The 14,740-nt window shown below is 42.1% G+C and overlaps 1 protein-coding gene and 1 non-coding gene across 10 annotated transcripts in view; one reads left to right on the forward strand and one right to left on the reverse strand.

Moving 5' to 3' along the window:
* LOC105487718 (amyloid beta precursor protein binding family B member 2) overlaps nt 1–14,740 on the forward strand; it is a 410,283-nt gene that overhangs the window by 96,096 nt on the left and 299,447 nt on the right. The window lies entirely within an intron of this gene.
* Nucleotides 11,088–11,194, reverse strand: LOC112427737 (U6 spliceosomal RNA). The gene has a single exon (XR_003019469.2). It is a non-coding gene; the product is annotated as a U6 spliceosomal RNA (small nuclear RNA).

Below are 14,740 nucleotides of genomic sequence, written 5' to 3' on the forward strand. Positions count from 1 at the left end.
TCCATGTTTAATTAGCTGTAGAATATCCAACAGATTCATGGGGTAGAATGTATTTTATCAAGACAAAAATAGCCAGCTTGAGAAATGATTTAAACCAGAGATCAGCAAACTGCAGCTTGGCCAAATCCATCTTTCCACCTGTGTTTTTGTATATGGCCCATGAGCCTAGAATGGTTTTTACATTTTTAAATGCTTGAAGAGGCCGGGCACGGTGGCTCACGCCTGTAATCCCACCACTTTGGGAGGCTGAGGCAGGAGGATCACGAGGTTGGGAGATTGAGACCATCCTGGCTAACACGGTGAAACACTGTCTCTACTAAAAATACAAAAAGTTAGCCGGGCGTGGTGGCGGGCACCTGTAGTCCCAGCTATTCTGGAGGCTGAGGCAGGAGAATGGGGTGAACGCGGGAGGCGGAGCTTGCAGTGAGCCGAGATCACGCCGCTGCACTCCAGCCTGGGTGACAGAGCGAGACTCTGTCTCAAAAAATAAATAAAATAAAATAAAATAAATGCTTGAAGAAAAGTCAAAAGAAGAGGAAGAATTTTGTGACACCTGAAAATTATATGAAATTTGTATTTCAGTGTTTGTAATAAAGTTTTATTGGAACACAGCTGGCTCATCCATGTATGAGGATATTCCACACTGTATATCAAAGCTCCGTGGGCCAGCTTCTTCCTGCTGAGGCAGCACAGCTTTCTGGATGGCCATGAAAAGCAACTTTCATGGTACAGCAGCAGAGTTGAGTATTGTCACAGAGACTCTAGTCCACACAGTGTTCAGTTATTTACTCTCTGGTCCTTTACAGATATCTCTGCTCTTCCCTGCTAGTTTAAGCAATCGTTTAAATTTACTTTTTTTTTTTTTTTGTGAGACAGAGTCTTGCTGTCGCCCAGGCTGGAGTGCAGTGGCGCCATCTCAGCTCACTGCAACCTCTGCCTTCTGACTTCAAGCAATTCTTCTGCCTCAGCCTCCTGAATAGCTGGTACTGCAGGCACACGCCACCACACCCAGCTAAGTTTTGTATTTTCAGTAGAGATGGGGTTTCACCATGTTGACCAGGCTGGTCACAAACTCCTGATCTCAAGTGATCCACCCACCTTGGCCTCCCAAAGTGCTGGGATTACAGGCATGAGCCACCACACTCAGCCTCTGAATTTACATTTGATCATATTTTTGATTGTTTACTGTGCAGTGTGCTGGTTTTGATATGCAGGGTGGACTATCCTCATGTTGGATGGCAGGTTATTCCATAAACCCATCTTTTAATGGAAACAGAATCCCTTCAATGTAATCTGCAAAAGATAACCACTGAGCATCTCCTTGGTCACTGGAAATTGAGCCGCAACCATTAAGAAAGTGGACCAGCTATTCTTTTTTTTCCCTCTCTAACCAGCTGAATTATTCGTTTATTCAATAAATATTTAGTGAGTGCCGGCTGTCTGCTTGCCACTGTTCCAGGCAGTAGCAATGAATAGTGATCCTAACAAAGTCCTTCCTTGGGGACCCTACATTCTCACGGGAAGAGATGGATCGTAAGCAAACAAATATAAACTGGGGGAAGAAGTACAAGGAATAAAAGACAAAGGGAGGGAGAAAGAGAGAGAGAGAGAGAGCTGGGGCAAGAGAGGGCTGCTGGAGATGTGGTGCTGGGCCAAGGCTTTTGGCTACAAGAATCAGGTGAGCAGGAATTCGTGACGTGAAGACTCAGGAGGTGGCATTCCAGGTGGAGGGAACTGCAGGGGCATAGGCCCCCAGGTGGAGCCAGTGTGGCATGTTTGAAGAATGGGAATGCTGTACTGGAGGCCAGGGCAGAGGTGAAGACAGAAAAATATGGGTGGGGCGAGGCACAGGATACGGAGGGCATGGCATGGCATGGCAGGGCAGAGTAAGGACTTAAAACATTTTTAATTCTGGGAGAGACAAGAAGGCTTTGAGCAAAGAACTGACTTGATCTGGTAATTTAAAAAAAATCGCTGAAATTACAAGATATATCCTCTACCTTGTGGTTTATTGCAGATAATGGCATTTTGTGGATTAAAAGAAACAAAAACCCTTTCAGTTCACCAGCCACAACAGTTAGCTTTAACAGTGTCATAAAAATAGGATCAAAACAATAGTAATTACAGGCTAGTATCTTCTTAGGGGAGTGTTCAAAGCTTCAGGTATCCATATCAGTCCAGATCCCATAAGAAAACAGGTGGCATATGGTAGGTAATGGGAAGATAGTGGACTCTAGTGTGGAGGGAAATGCCACTCCTACCTGGGTGCTTCAGGATAATTAATCTGCTAGTGTTGTTTAGAATGGATTGAAGAACAGAGGGGAAGAAGATAGGGAGACCAAATTGTTTCATTAAATTATATAAGAACTTAATTATTTTCAAAAAAATTGAGTCAGCTTCTAATGTGGAGGAAAACTATTGTACAGACCCCAGTCAGAACAGTGAAGTTACTTGTACTGTCCTCAAGTGTCATTGTACTTGTTGTTAACATATATTAAAAACAAGCAGGTGTGGTGGCTCACACTTGTAATCCTAGTACTTTGGGAGGCCAAGGCAGGAGGATTGCTTCAGCCCAGGAGTTTGAGACCAGTCTGGGCAACTTGATAAGACCTCCATCTGTACAAAAAATAAACAAAATTAGCCAAGCCTGGTGGTGTGCCCTGTAGTTCCACTACTTAGGAGGCTGAGGTCAGGGATTGCTTGAGCTCGGGAAGTCAAGGCTACAGTGAGCTGAGATGGGGCCGTTGCACTCCAGCTTCGGTGACAGAGTGAGACCCTGTCTCAGACACACACACACCACACACACACACACACCCCAAAAAGGAAACCATATATTAAAAATGTTGCCATAAAAAAATTGGGGACAGGGTATATAGGAGCCACAAAGAAGTGGCTGCATCCTGGGGGTAGTAATAGCCAAGCTCCTCCCACTCCTAGGTCTGAGGGGCGAGGGAGGAAGCAGTTTCCAGGGGACCCTATATAGAGGGCCACCTGACAGGACGCAGGGAACCTGGCGGGAAAGGAGCCATTCTCCTCTTTTCTTCTTGTCTCCCGTAGGAGGCCCCCATTGGCTGAACCAAAATGGGAGCCATTGGGCAAGACAGCCTGTTGTCAAATGGGTCAGCTTCCCCAAACACACAACACAGTGGCAGAGTAGAGGGCAGGTGGAGGATTTCCATCCTAAGGGACACCTCAGGAGTCTTAGCTGCATCCCAACTCTGTCGCTTTCCCTCATTCCCACCCGCAGCCACCCCACAGATGTGCACGCATGAACGTGTGCACACACATGCTCCCAAGTACCCTCTGGTATTCTGCCATTGCTTTTCTGACCAAGAGAGAGGAACTATTTATTAGCTGTGAAATTTGAAGACATTTCTCATTATTTCTGTGGTGTTTGATGCTATAATATATGCAAGAGAAGGAAGATGTGCCTGTAATCCCAGCACTTTGGGAGGCCGAGGCGGGTGGATCACAAGGTCAGGAGATCGAGACCATCCTGGCTAACATGGTAAAACCCCGTCTCTATTAAAAATTCAAAAAATTAGCCAGGTGTTGTAGCGGGTGCCTGTAAGTCCCAGCTACTCAGGAGGCTGAGGCAGGAGAATGGCGTGAACCCGGGAGGTGGAGCTTGCAGTGAGCTGAGATTGTGCCACTGCACTCCAGCCTGGGCGACAAAGCGAGACTCCGTCTCAAAAAAGAAAAGAGAAGGAAGATGTGGATAGCTCAACACATCCCATTTTCCATTCCTGATAAAAATTCAAAGCACATATGTTACTGATGCTAGAGTTAAACATTTTATTTTTTTAAAGTATCATTTCTAATTGGCCGCAGAAGGAAAAATACAGTAAGCAGGACATTAAAAATCTTGGGGGACTATATTCAGTTTTGGTTATTCTGGTTAAAAACAAAGCAAGCATTGAATTTTAGCAACTTCAAACAGTTTTCATTTTCCGCCGTTGAGCATGTTAAAACTGTGAAGACACAGAAGTACCATTCAGTTCAGCAGCTTCTGTGATATCCCCGTACTTTGGAAGCCTTCCATTTTCGTTCAGGTACAAGAAGTTAACACCCTGAATTAGTCACTATCTGTGTAAAAGCCAGGAGCTTTATATTTTGTACTGAGGCAGAGCTGAAGTTTTTAAATAATTTGATCTTTTAAAAATATTTGACTCTCCATTTGATTTAGGTTCTGAGAATCAAAGGTTCTAATAACAAAATGGTCAACTTGGCAAAGAGAAATATGCAGAAGTCAATTTTAGACCTTATTTTGCAAGAGCGCAGTGCCTGTGAAAGCAGCCCAAGCTGTACTGATGGTAAAACTCATTTTTCTCCCCTACTTTTTCTGGAATCTGGTCAAAAATCAAGTATTGTGGTACATTTTCTGAACAATCTTAACCCTAAATTGGAGGGCTGGCTGAGGGCCCCAGGGGAAAAGAAAACTTCCTTTTCCATTTATGATTATCAGCCATGTTGTAAAACTTCGACATTATTTTAAGGTCAAGGAAAATAAGTCACCTTGAATTTCCCATAAGTTTTAAAGCACTGGAACGAGGTCTGTTTCTGTCTCTTGGCTTTTGCTCGTGGATCAGTTTTGCAGCACAGGATCAGTTATGTGGTTGTGGGGCTTTTGGGGGTGAGGAGCTTCCACTGCATGCAAGGCACTTTGTTAACACAGTGGGACCTGAGTGAGTGAGCCAGGTCCTAGGCCCGAGTTGGTTTATATAATTCTGCTCAGGAGATTGGAGGCATGAACAGATATGTGGTCTGCAGAGAAGGAGAAAAACAGGAGGACTGTGGAAAATTCTTAAAAGAGAGAGGTCCCGTCTCTCTGTCTGGAGAGAGTAGAAACACAGCTGGCTTGGAGCCAGGACTTGAAGGATCCCGAGGAACAGAGTCACTAGTCGTGGATTTGAATGAGTTCTGTGTCTTGACTTCAATTTGTAAGCCTCCGTTTTCCTCATCTATAAAATGGTGATGACATCTTTACCACCCATATCACAGTGTTTGTATGAGGCTAAATTACAGCATGCAACACATGCTGTTACTTATTATTGTCATGAATATTATCAAATGGCATCTGTTAAATATTTATGTATTTGTGATGCTTGTTATCACATGTGTAGTTTTCCAGGAGTTTGATCTAAAAAACTCAGTTGCTGCCACTGACGGTGATTTCTTAGGCCAGCTCCACATAGGAAGGTTTTTATATGTGGTAGACATTTTATATGTGCAGATCTCACAAATGCAGTGTGAGTCTCTTGTTACAGTGGAGAGGGGTCTCTGGACAGGGTATGTGAAAGGCTGAGCTCCCTTCTTTAGGCAGGAATCAGGTATAGTATGGTGGAGTATGTTAATGTACAGACAGACACTTGAAGTTCTGGGTTTAAGATTGTCTGTAGAACTTGGGAATTGGGACTGCAGTTTTTAAGCAAAAAAAAAAAAATTGCCAACCTTTTTTTTTTTTTTTTAATGGAACTTCCTAGAGCCTTTCTGGGACTGACTTTACTTGACTTAGAGGAGTAGGAGGTGTGGTAAATTCCTTCCTGGATATGTTAATTAAAACGTAGTGAATTAAGCCGGAGAACTTGGAGCCCGAAACATGTTAGTGTTGTATAAAAGGAGGAATATAAATGCATGAGATTAAGTTTAAAAAGACATGTGCCGCACGTTTAGCTAGAGATCCTAGTTCAAACTCATTCCCCCAGTCGGCCCCATTCACACGTTTCAGTGCCACCTTCTTTGTTAAAGACAACAGGACTGCACTTCTTTGGAATTAGTTTAAGAGGTAGTTTATAAGCCAATCAAGAAAACTGACCTCATGTTCGTGCTCTTAAAAAAAAAAATCAGTTATTTTTGAGACAGGCCTCACTGTGTCACCCAGGCTGGAGTGCAGTGGCGTGATTTCAGGTCACCACAGCCTGGACCTCCAGGGCTCAAACCATCTTCCTGCCCCCTCCTCCTGAGTTGCTGAGGCCACAGGTGTGCACTACAATGCCTGGCTCATTTTTGTATTTTTGCAGAGATGGGGTTTCGCTGTATTGCCAAGGCCGGTCTCGAACTCCAGAGCTCAAGCATTTCGCCTGCTTCAGCCTCCCAAAGTGCTAGGATTACAGGTGTGAGCCACTGCGTCCGGCCAGTCTTAATTTTTTTAAAGCATATTTAGATTTACAGAATAACTGAGCGGATAGTACAGGGTATCTCAATACTCCCTCACCCCCCTTTCTATTTGTATATTAATATGGTATGCTTGTTATAATTAATGAAGCTATATTGATATATTTTTGTTAACTAAAGCCTATCAGATTTATTCAGCACATATAAAAAGTACCACATATAAAAACCTTCCTATATGAAGCTGGCCTAATAAATCACCATCAGTGACAGTAACTGTTTTTAGATCAAACTCCTGGAAAATTACAGATGTGCTAGCAAGCATAACAAACATGTGTATTTAATAGATGCCATTTGATAATATTAATGACAATAAGTAACAGCATTCGGATATTTTACGGTTTGTGTTGCATGCTGTAATTAGGCTCATAAAAATACTATGATATGGGTGGTAAAGATGTCATCACCATTTTATAGATGAGGAAAACAGAGGCTTACAAGTTGAAGTCAAGACACAGAACTCATTCAAATCCACGACTAGTGACTCTGTTCCTCAGGATCTTTCAAGGCCTGGCCCCTTGTCAGCTCATTCAAATCCACAACTAGTGACTAATTAGATCAGTTTTCCTTGGGTTTTTTTTTTTTTTTTTTTTTTTAAACGATACGATCTTGCTCCATCACCCAGGCTGGAGTGCAGTGATACAATCATGGTTCACTGCAGCCTTGATCTCCCGGGCTCAACTGATCTTTCTGCCTCAGCCTCCCGAATAGCTGGGACCACAGGTGTGCCCCACCGTGCCTGGCTAATTTTTTTTTTTTTTTTTTTTTTTTTTTTTGTGGATACATGGTTTCTTCGTGTTGCCCAGGCTGGTCTGAATTCCGGGGCTCACGTGATTCTCCCCCTGCTTAGTTAGCTTCCCAAAGTGCTGGGATTACAGGCATGAGCCACTGCCCTCAGCTAGATTTTCTTAGTTTTGACCTGAGTCAAATACCGTCCTTTTTCGTTTGCCACTTTATCCCATCATGTAGAGTAGTTGCCTGACACATAGTGACTTTGCACAGATGTTGTTGAAATAAGATGCTCTGCCTGCCCTTCAGTTGGTATAATAGAGTAGGGAAGGATCAAGCCATGGTGCAATTGACACCCTCACTAGCACTTAGGAATTTGGAAGCAGATGGAGCGGTTTGAACCCTGGCCCTACCATCCACCAACCCTATGACTTGGGCAAGTCACCCAGCCTCTCAACCTGTTTTCTCACCTGTGAAAAGAAGATAATAATAATTCCTAGGCCAGGCGTGGTACCTCACACCTGTAATCCCAGCACTTTGGGAGGCCGAGGCGGGTGGATCACGAGGTCAGGAGTTCAAAACCAGCCTGGCCAAGATGGTGAAACCCCATCTCTACTAAAAATACAAAAATTAGCTGGGCATGGTGGTGAGCACCTGTAATCCCAGCTATTCGAGAGGCTGAGGCAGGAGAATTGCTTGAACCTGGGAGGTGGAGGTTGCAGTGAGCTGAGATGGCGCCACTGCACTCCAGCCTGGGTGACAGAATGAGACTCCATCTCAAAATAATAATACTACTAATAATATATAATAATAATTTCTACCTCATTGAGGTAGGGACTAAATGAAAGAACACATGAGAGTTTCCAGACTCTGGCCTCACCCATGAGAAACTCTCAGTAAATGTCTTCTTAGAGACCATGCAGGATAGAATGTGATACCTGTGATGTGAGCTGCAGAGTGTCACTGAGAGTCAGAAAAGAGGGGATGGCCTCAAGTTGGGGTGGGGGTTAGGAAAGCTTTCCTAGAGAAGGCAACATCTGTGATGGACCCAAAAGAATGGGTTTGTTCTTACCTGAGGGACAGTGATGAGAGAATAAAACACCAGGTTGAGAGACTATATCTCACAAAGCTACAGAGGTGGGAACGTGTGAGAATGCCTTTTGTAGGAAAGAAAATCACCCAGTATAAGTGGACTATAATCTAATTTGGCAAGACAACAGGACAAGAGCGAGAAAGCTATAAGGCCATAAATGCTTTTGACCGATAATGTATTTCAGCTTTTCCAAAAGTTTTCAAGTATAGAAAAAAGAACAGTACAGTGAACACCGATATAACCCCCTCTTATTTCTACAATTATTAACATTCTTTATTTGCTTTCTGTGTAGAAATCAACATATATTATTTTTTGCCATATCATTAAAAATTAATTGTAGCTAGCATGACTTCATTTTTTTGAGACAGAGCTTCGCTCTTGTCGCCCAGGTTGGAAAGCAATGACACGATCTGGGGTCACTGCAATCTCTGCCTCCCAGGTTCAAGCAATTCTCCTGCCTCAGCCTCCTGAGTAGCAGGGTTTACAGGCACCCGCCACCTTGCCCAGCTCATTTTTGTATTTTTTAAAATTATACTTTAAGTTCTGGGATACATGTGCAGAACGTGCAGGTTTGCCACATAGGTATACGCTTGCTGTGTTGGCTTGCTGCACTCATCATCCCGTCATCTATATTAGTTATTTCTCCTAATACTATCCCTCTCCTGGCCCCCCACCCACCAACAGGCCCCAGTGTGTGATCTTCCCCTCCCTGTGTCCATGTGTTCCCAGTGTTGAACTCCCACCCATGAGTGATAACATGCAGTATTTGGTTTTCTGTTCCTGTGTTAGTTTGCTAAGAATGATGGTTTCCAGCTTCATCTGTGTTCCTGCAAAGGACATGAACTCATCCTTTTTTATGTCTGCATAGTATTCCATGGTGTATATGTGGCCCATTTTCTTTATCCAGTCTATCATTGATGGGCATTTAGATTGGTTCCAAGTCTTTGCTATTGTGAACAGTGCTGTAATAAACATACGTGTGCATGTGTCTTTATAGTAGAATGATTTATAATCCTTTGGGTATATACTCAGTAATGGGATTGCTGGGTCAAATGGTATTTCTGGTTCTAGATCCTCGAGGAATCACCACACTGTCTTCCCCAATAGTTGAACTAATTTACACTCCCACCAACAGTGTAAAAGCGTTCCTATTTCTCCACATCCTCTCCAGCATCTGTTGTTTCCGGACTTTGTAATGATTGCCATTCTAACTGGTATGAGATGGTATCTCATTGTGGTTTTGATTTGCATATCTCTAATGACCAGTGATGATGAGCATTTTTTCATATTTTTGTTGGCTGCATAAATATCTTCTTTTGAGAAGTGTCTGTTCATATCCTTTGCCCACTTTTGAATGGGGTTGTTTGTTCTTTTCTTGTAAATTTGTTTAAGCTCCTTGTAGGTTTTGGATATTAGCCCTTTGTCAGATGGATAGATTGCAAAAATTTTCTCTCATTCTGTAGGTTACCTGTTCACTCTGATGATAGTTTCCCTTGCTGTGCAGAAGCTCTTTAGTTTTAATTAGATCCAATTTGTCAATTTTGGTTTTTGTTGCCATTGCTTTTGGTGTTTTAGTCATGAAGTCCTTGCCCATGCCTATGTCCTGAATGCTATTGCCTAGGTTTTCTTCTAGGGTTTTTATGATTTTAGGTCTATGTTTAAGTCTTTAATCCATCATGAGTTAATTTTTATGTAAAGTGTAAGGAAGGGTTCCAGTTTCAGTTTTCTGCATATTAGCCAGTTTTCCCAACACCATTTATTAAATAGGGAATCCTTTCCCCATTGCTTGTTTTCGTCAGGTTTGTCAATGATCAGATGGTTGTAGATGTGTGGTGTTACTTCTGATGCCTCTGTTCTGTTCCATTTGTCTATATATATGTTTAGGTACCAGTACCATGCTGTTTTGGTTACTGTAGCCTTGTAGTATAGTGTGAAGTCAGGTAGCATGATGCCTCCAGCTTTGTTCTTTTTGCTTAGTATTGTCTTGGGTATACTGGTTCTTTTTTGGTTCCATATGAAATTTAAAGGAGTATTTTCTAATTCTGTGAAGAAAGTCAATGGTAGCTTGATGGGGATAGCATTGAATCTATAAATTACTTTGGGCAGTATGGCCATTTTCACAATATTGATTCTTCCTATCCATGAGAATGGAATGTTTTTCCATTTGTTTGTGTCCTCTCTTATTTCCTTGAGCAGTAGTTTGTAGTTCTCCTTGAAGACGTCCTTCACATCCTTGTAAGTTGTATTCCTAGGTATTTTATTCTCTTTGTAGCAATTGTGAATGGGATTTCACTCATGATTTGGCTCTCTGTCTGTTGTTGGTGTAAAGGAATACTTGTGATTTTTGCACATTGATTTTGTGTCCTGAGACTTTACTGAAGTTGCTTATAAGCTTAAGGAGATTTTGGGCTGAGACAATGGGGTTTTCTTATTTATTTATTTATTTATTTATTTATTTATTTTGAGACAGAGTCTTGCTCTGTTGCCCAGGCTATAGTGCAGTAGCACAGTCTCGGCTCACTGCAAGCTCTACCTCCCGGGTTCACGCCATTCTCCTGTCACGATGGTGTTTTCTAAATCCACAATCATGTCATCTGCAAACAGAGACCATTTGACTTCCTCTCTTTTTATTTGAATACCCTTTATTTCTTCTTCTTGCCTGATTGCCGTGGCCAGAACTTTCAATACTATGTTGAATAGGAGTGATGAAAGAGGACATCCTTGTCTTGTGCCAGTTTTCAAAGGGAATGCTTCCAGCTTTTACCCATTCAGTATGATATTGGCTCTTGGTTTGTCATAAATAACTCTTATTATTTTGAAACACGTTCCATCAATATGTAGTTTATTGAGTTTTTAGCATGAAGTGGTGTTGAATTTTATCTAAGGCCTTTTCTGCATCTATTGAGATAATCCTGTGGTTTTTGTCATTGGTTCTATTTATGTGATGGATTATGTTTATTGATTTGTGTATGTTGAACCAGCCTTGCTTCTCAGGGATGAAGCCAATTTGATCGTGGTGGATAAGCTTTTTGATGTGCTGCCAGATTGGGTTTGCCAGTATTTTATTGAGGATTTTTGCGTTGATGTTCATCAGAAAGGTACGGAACGCTTCACAAATTTGCGTTTCATCCTTGCACAGGGGCCATGCTAATCTTCTCTGTGTCATTCCAATTGTAGTATATGTGTTGCCGAAGTGAGCACTAATTTTTGTATTTTTAGTAGAGACGGGGTTCACCATGTTGGCCAGGCTGGTCTCAAACTCCTGACCTCAGGAGATCCGCCCACCTCGGCCTCCCAAAGTACTGGGATTACAGGTGTGAGCCACCACACCTGGCCTATCATGACATTTTAACCCTCAATACTTTAGCATGCATCTCCAAACAATAAAGAAGCTTCTTTTTAAAAGTACAACACCATTATCATACCAAACAAAATTAACAATAGTCCCCAAATATTACTTAATATCAGCCTATAGTCAAACTTTCTAAATTCATTTCCCAGGTCTTTAGTGTTTTAACAGAATTTTAAACCATAATCCAGGCAAAAGGCTGTGTATTGTATTAAATACACAATCGTGTCATCTGCAAACGGACAATTTGACTTCCTCTTTGTTTATTTGAATACCCTTTTTTTCTTTCTCTTGCCTGATTGCCCTGGCCAGAACTTTCAATACTATGTTGAATAGGGGTGACAATTTAGTCAAATTGTCTCTGCTTGCAGATGACATCATTGGGTATTGCATTGTTATGCCTCTTACATCTCTTTAAATCTAAAATTCCAACTATGATATTGAGACTTTTAGGCTTTGGAACATTGAAAAGATTATGGAGCTTTCCCCCAACTTAGATATCCCTATCTAACGTGAAAATAATTCAAAAATAGAAGCAACACTGAATTTCAAAGTAAACGTAAGTAAGTCCAAATAAATTCAGATTTTTTTTCCTCTCACCAGTTGGTGAGTTTGATACTAGTTTTGCAATTTCAGGTAATCACATATTTAAACTCAGCATATGCTTGCTTGCTTTGAATAAATAACCCAGCCCTGGACTCACAGAATTCAATAGAGATACAGTGGCTCATTGTTTTCTGTTGAGCTGAATGTCTAGTATGTCTAAACTTCACAGATATGAAACCACATTCTTTTTTTTTTTTTTTTTCTGAGACAGAGTCTCACTCTGTTGCCCAGGTTGGAGTTCCGTGGCGCAATCTCGGCTCACTGCAACCTCCACCTCCCAGATTCAAGCAATTCTCCTGCCATCGCCTCCTGAGTAGCTGGGATTATAGGTGTGCGCCACCACACTGGGCTAGTTTTTGTATTTTTGGTAGAGATGGGGTTTCACCATGTTGGTCAGGCTGGTCTCGAACTCCTGACCTCATGATCCACCCACTTCGGCCTCCCAAAGTGCTAGGATTACAGGTGTGAGCCACTGTGCCCGGCCTGGAACCCCTTTCTTAATAATGCTGTGTAGACCCACAGAAGTGATTTTTGACTTCATTGTATTTAGAGGTTTTTTGAACACTAGGTTCCAACCTTGGTGGAATTTCATAGAGAATTTCATAATTTTTCTTTAAGGAAAAACATCAGATAGGATTGTGGGGAGAACCATAGTATGAAAACCCATATCCTGCAATGAGAAACTCTTATCTGGAAACGGGAAGGGAGTAGAACGCAGAGCGTGCAGGGCGTTGCCAGGCCTTCTATAACCAGGAGTGCCCTGCATAGGCCATGGGATAGTTGGGCACCTTCTTTTTGGCCCTGCCTGTATCCCGGAAACCTGTGGCCAAGCAAGTGCCTGGAATTGCTGCAGGCATTGCAGTGGGAGTGAAATGCCCACCAGCTGGGGCTACATCTTCTACAACTCAGGGAATATAACTTGGTATTCATTGGAACTCCACTGAAGAGAGGTCGGGTGCTTTGGGAGTGCTTTCTTGCAAATCTGTGCCCTCTAATCGCCTTTTCCTAATGTTCTTTCTTCGTTCTGTTTTGGAGGTGGGGCTCCTCCAAGGATCATTTCTTTTCCACCTCACCTTCAGGTGCACAGTGTATGATGCTTTAATTTATTTCATTTCACCTTGTTGTGGAACTCAGCCCATTCCACCTCTGCTGTGAGAAAAGCATTTCCATCTCTGTTTCAACTTTCATGTGGTTCTGTTGACCCACTTGGAAGAGCTCCAGTGTAGTGCCTGCTTGTTTTTTTCTATCTGTCCTTAATTTGGTTTGCCTTTTATTGTATTCCAACTGAATGGATTCTTTCTTTTAAGGGAAAGGAACCTGAGAAAAACAATACTTGTAATGGCGACTGCTTGTTAAGGGTAATTGCTGTTTCATGTTAATTTGCATGTTAAAATGAGAATATAGGGAATTGCTAAATTCACCAACCTGTTCTATCCCAAGGCTAGTCCTTTTAAGTATATTTGTTGCTTAAATAAAGATGGAGCTGTGCAGAATGGAAATGTCCAAATATACAGTTTTTTTGTGCATGTATATATATAGAGAGAGCATTTAAAATTTTTATTTCCATCAGCAAGAGACATTATACAATACATGGAAATTATAGAAAAGCAGAAAGAAGAAACCCGGAGACAACTAGCATTAACATTCTGTGAAATTATGTCTAGTCATTTCAGTCTACATGTTATATGCTCTTTAAATGGGCATAGTTTCACTATAACTGTCTAGAAGTTTTTGCTACTCCAAAGAATGTTCTGTGGATCGGCAGCATTGTTATCTCTTGGGGACTTGTTAGAAATGCAGAATCTTGGGCTCCGCTGCAGACATACTGAATCGTAATTTGTATTGATTGCTATTACATATACATTAAAATTTGGAAACACTGTTCTACAAATGGGGTCCCCAACCCCCAGACTTTGGAGTGGTAGCGTTCCGTGGTCTGTTAGGAACAGGGCTGTACAGCAGGAGGTGAGTGGCAGGTGAGCAAGGAAAGCTTCATCTGTATTTGCAGCTGCTCCTTATCTGTTGCATTACTGCCTGAGCTCTGCCTCCTGTCAGATCAGCAGCAGCATTAGATTCTCATAGGAGCACAAGCGCTTTAGTGACCTGCACATGCATGCAAGGGATCTAGGTTGCCCACTCCTTATGAGAATCTAATGCCTGATGATCTGTTACTGTCTCCCACCACCCCCAGATGGGACTGTCTAGTTGCAGGAAAGCAAGCTCAGGGTTCCCACTGATTCTACATTACAGTGAGTTGTATAGTTATTTCATTATGTATTACAATGTAATAATAGAAATAAAATTCACAATAAACGTCATGTGTTTGAATCATCCCAAACCCCTCCAACCTCCTGTCGCCCCACTGGGGAAAAATTGTCTTCCACGAAACCAGTTCCTGGTGCAAAAAGGTTGGGGACTGCTACTCTAGAACATACTATACCCAGGGCAGCATGTAGAGAGAACACAAAGTAGAGAGGGTGCAAAGGGGCTCAGACCTGTATTCTCTTCTCCATTTTCTGTCAGTCTTGCCTAAAATAATTTTCGTTAGTACATGATAAAGATAAAAATGAGGTCAATTTCTTTTTCTTTTTTTTTTTTTTTGAGACAAAATCTTACCCTGATGCCCAGGCTAGAGTGTAGTGGTGTGATCTTGGCTCACTGCAACCTCCGCCTCCCGGGCTCAAGCGATTCTCCTGCCTCAGCCTCCTAAGTAGCTGGGATTACAGGTGCCCGCCACCACACCCAGCTAATTTTTATATTTTTAGTAGACACGGGGTTTCACTGTGTTGGCC

The sequence above is a fragment of the Macaca nemestrina genome, chromosome 3, assembly GCF_043159975.1.
Source record: "Macaca nemestrina isolate mMacNem1 chromosome 3, mMacNem.hap1, whole genome shotgun sequence".
Taxonomy (NCBI): domain Eukaryota; kingdom Metazoa; phylum Chordata; class Mammalia; order Primates; family Cercopithecidae; genus Macaca; species Macaca nemestrina.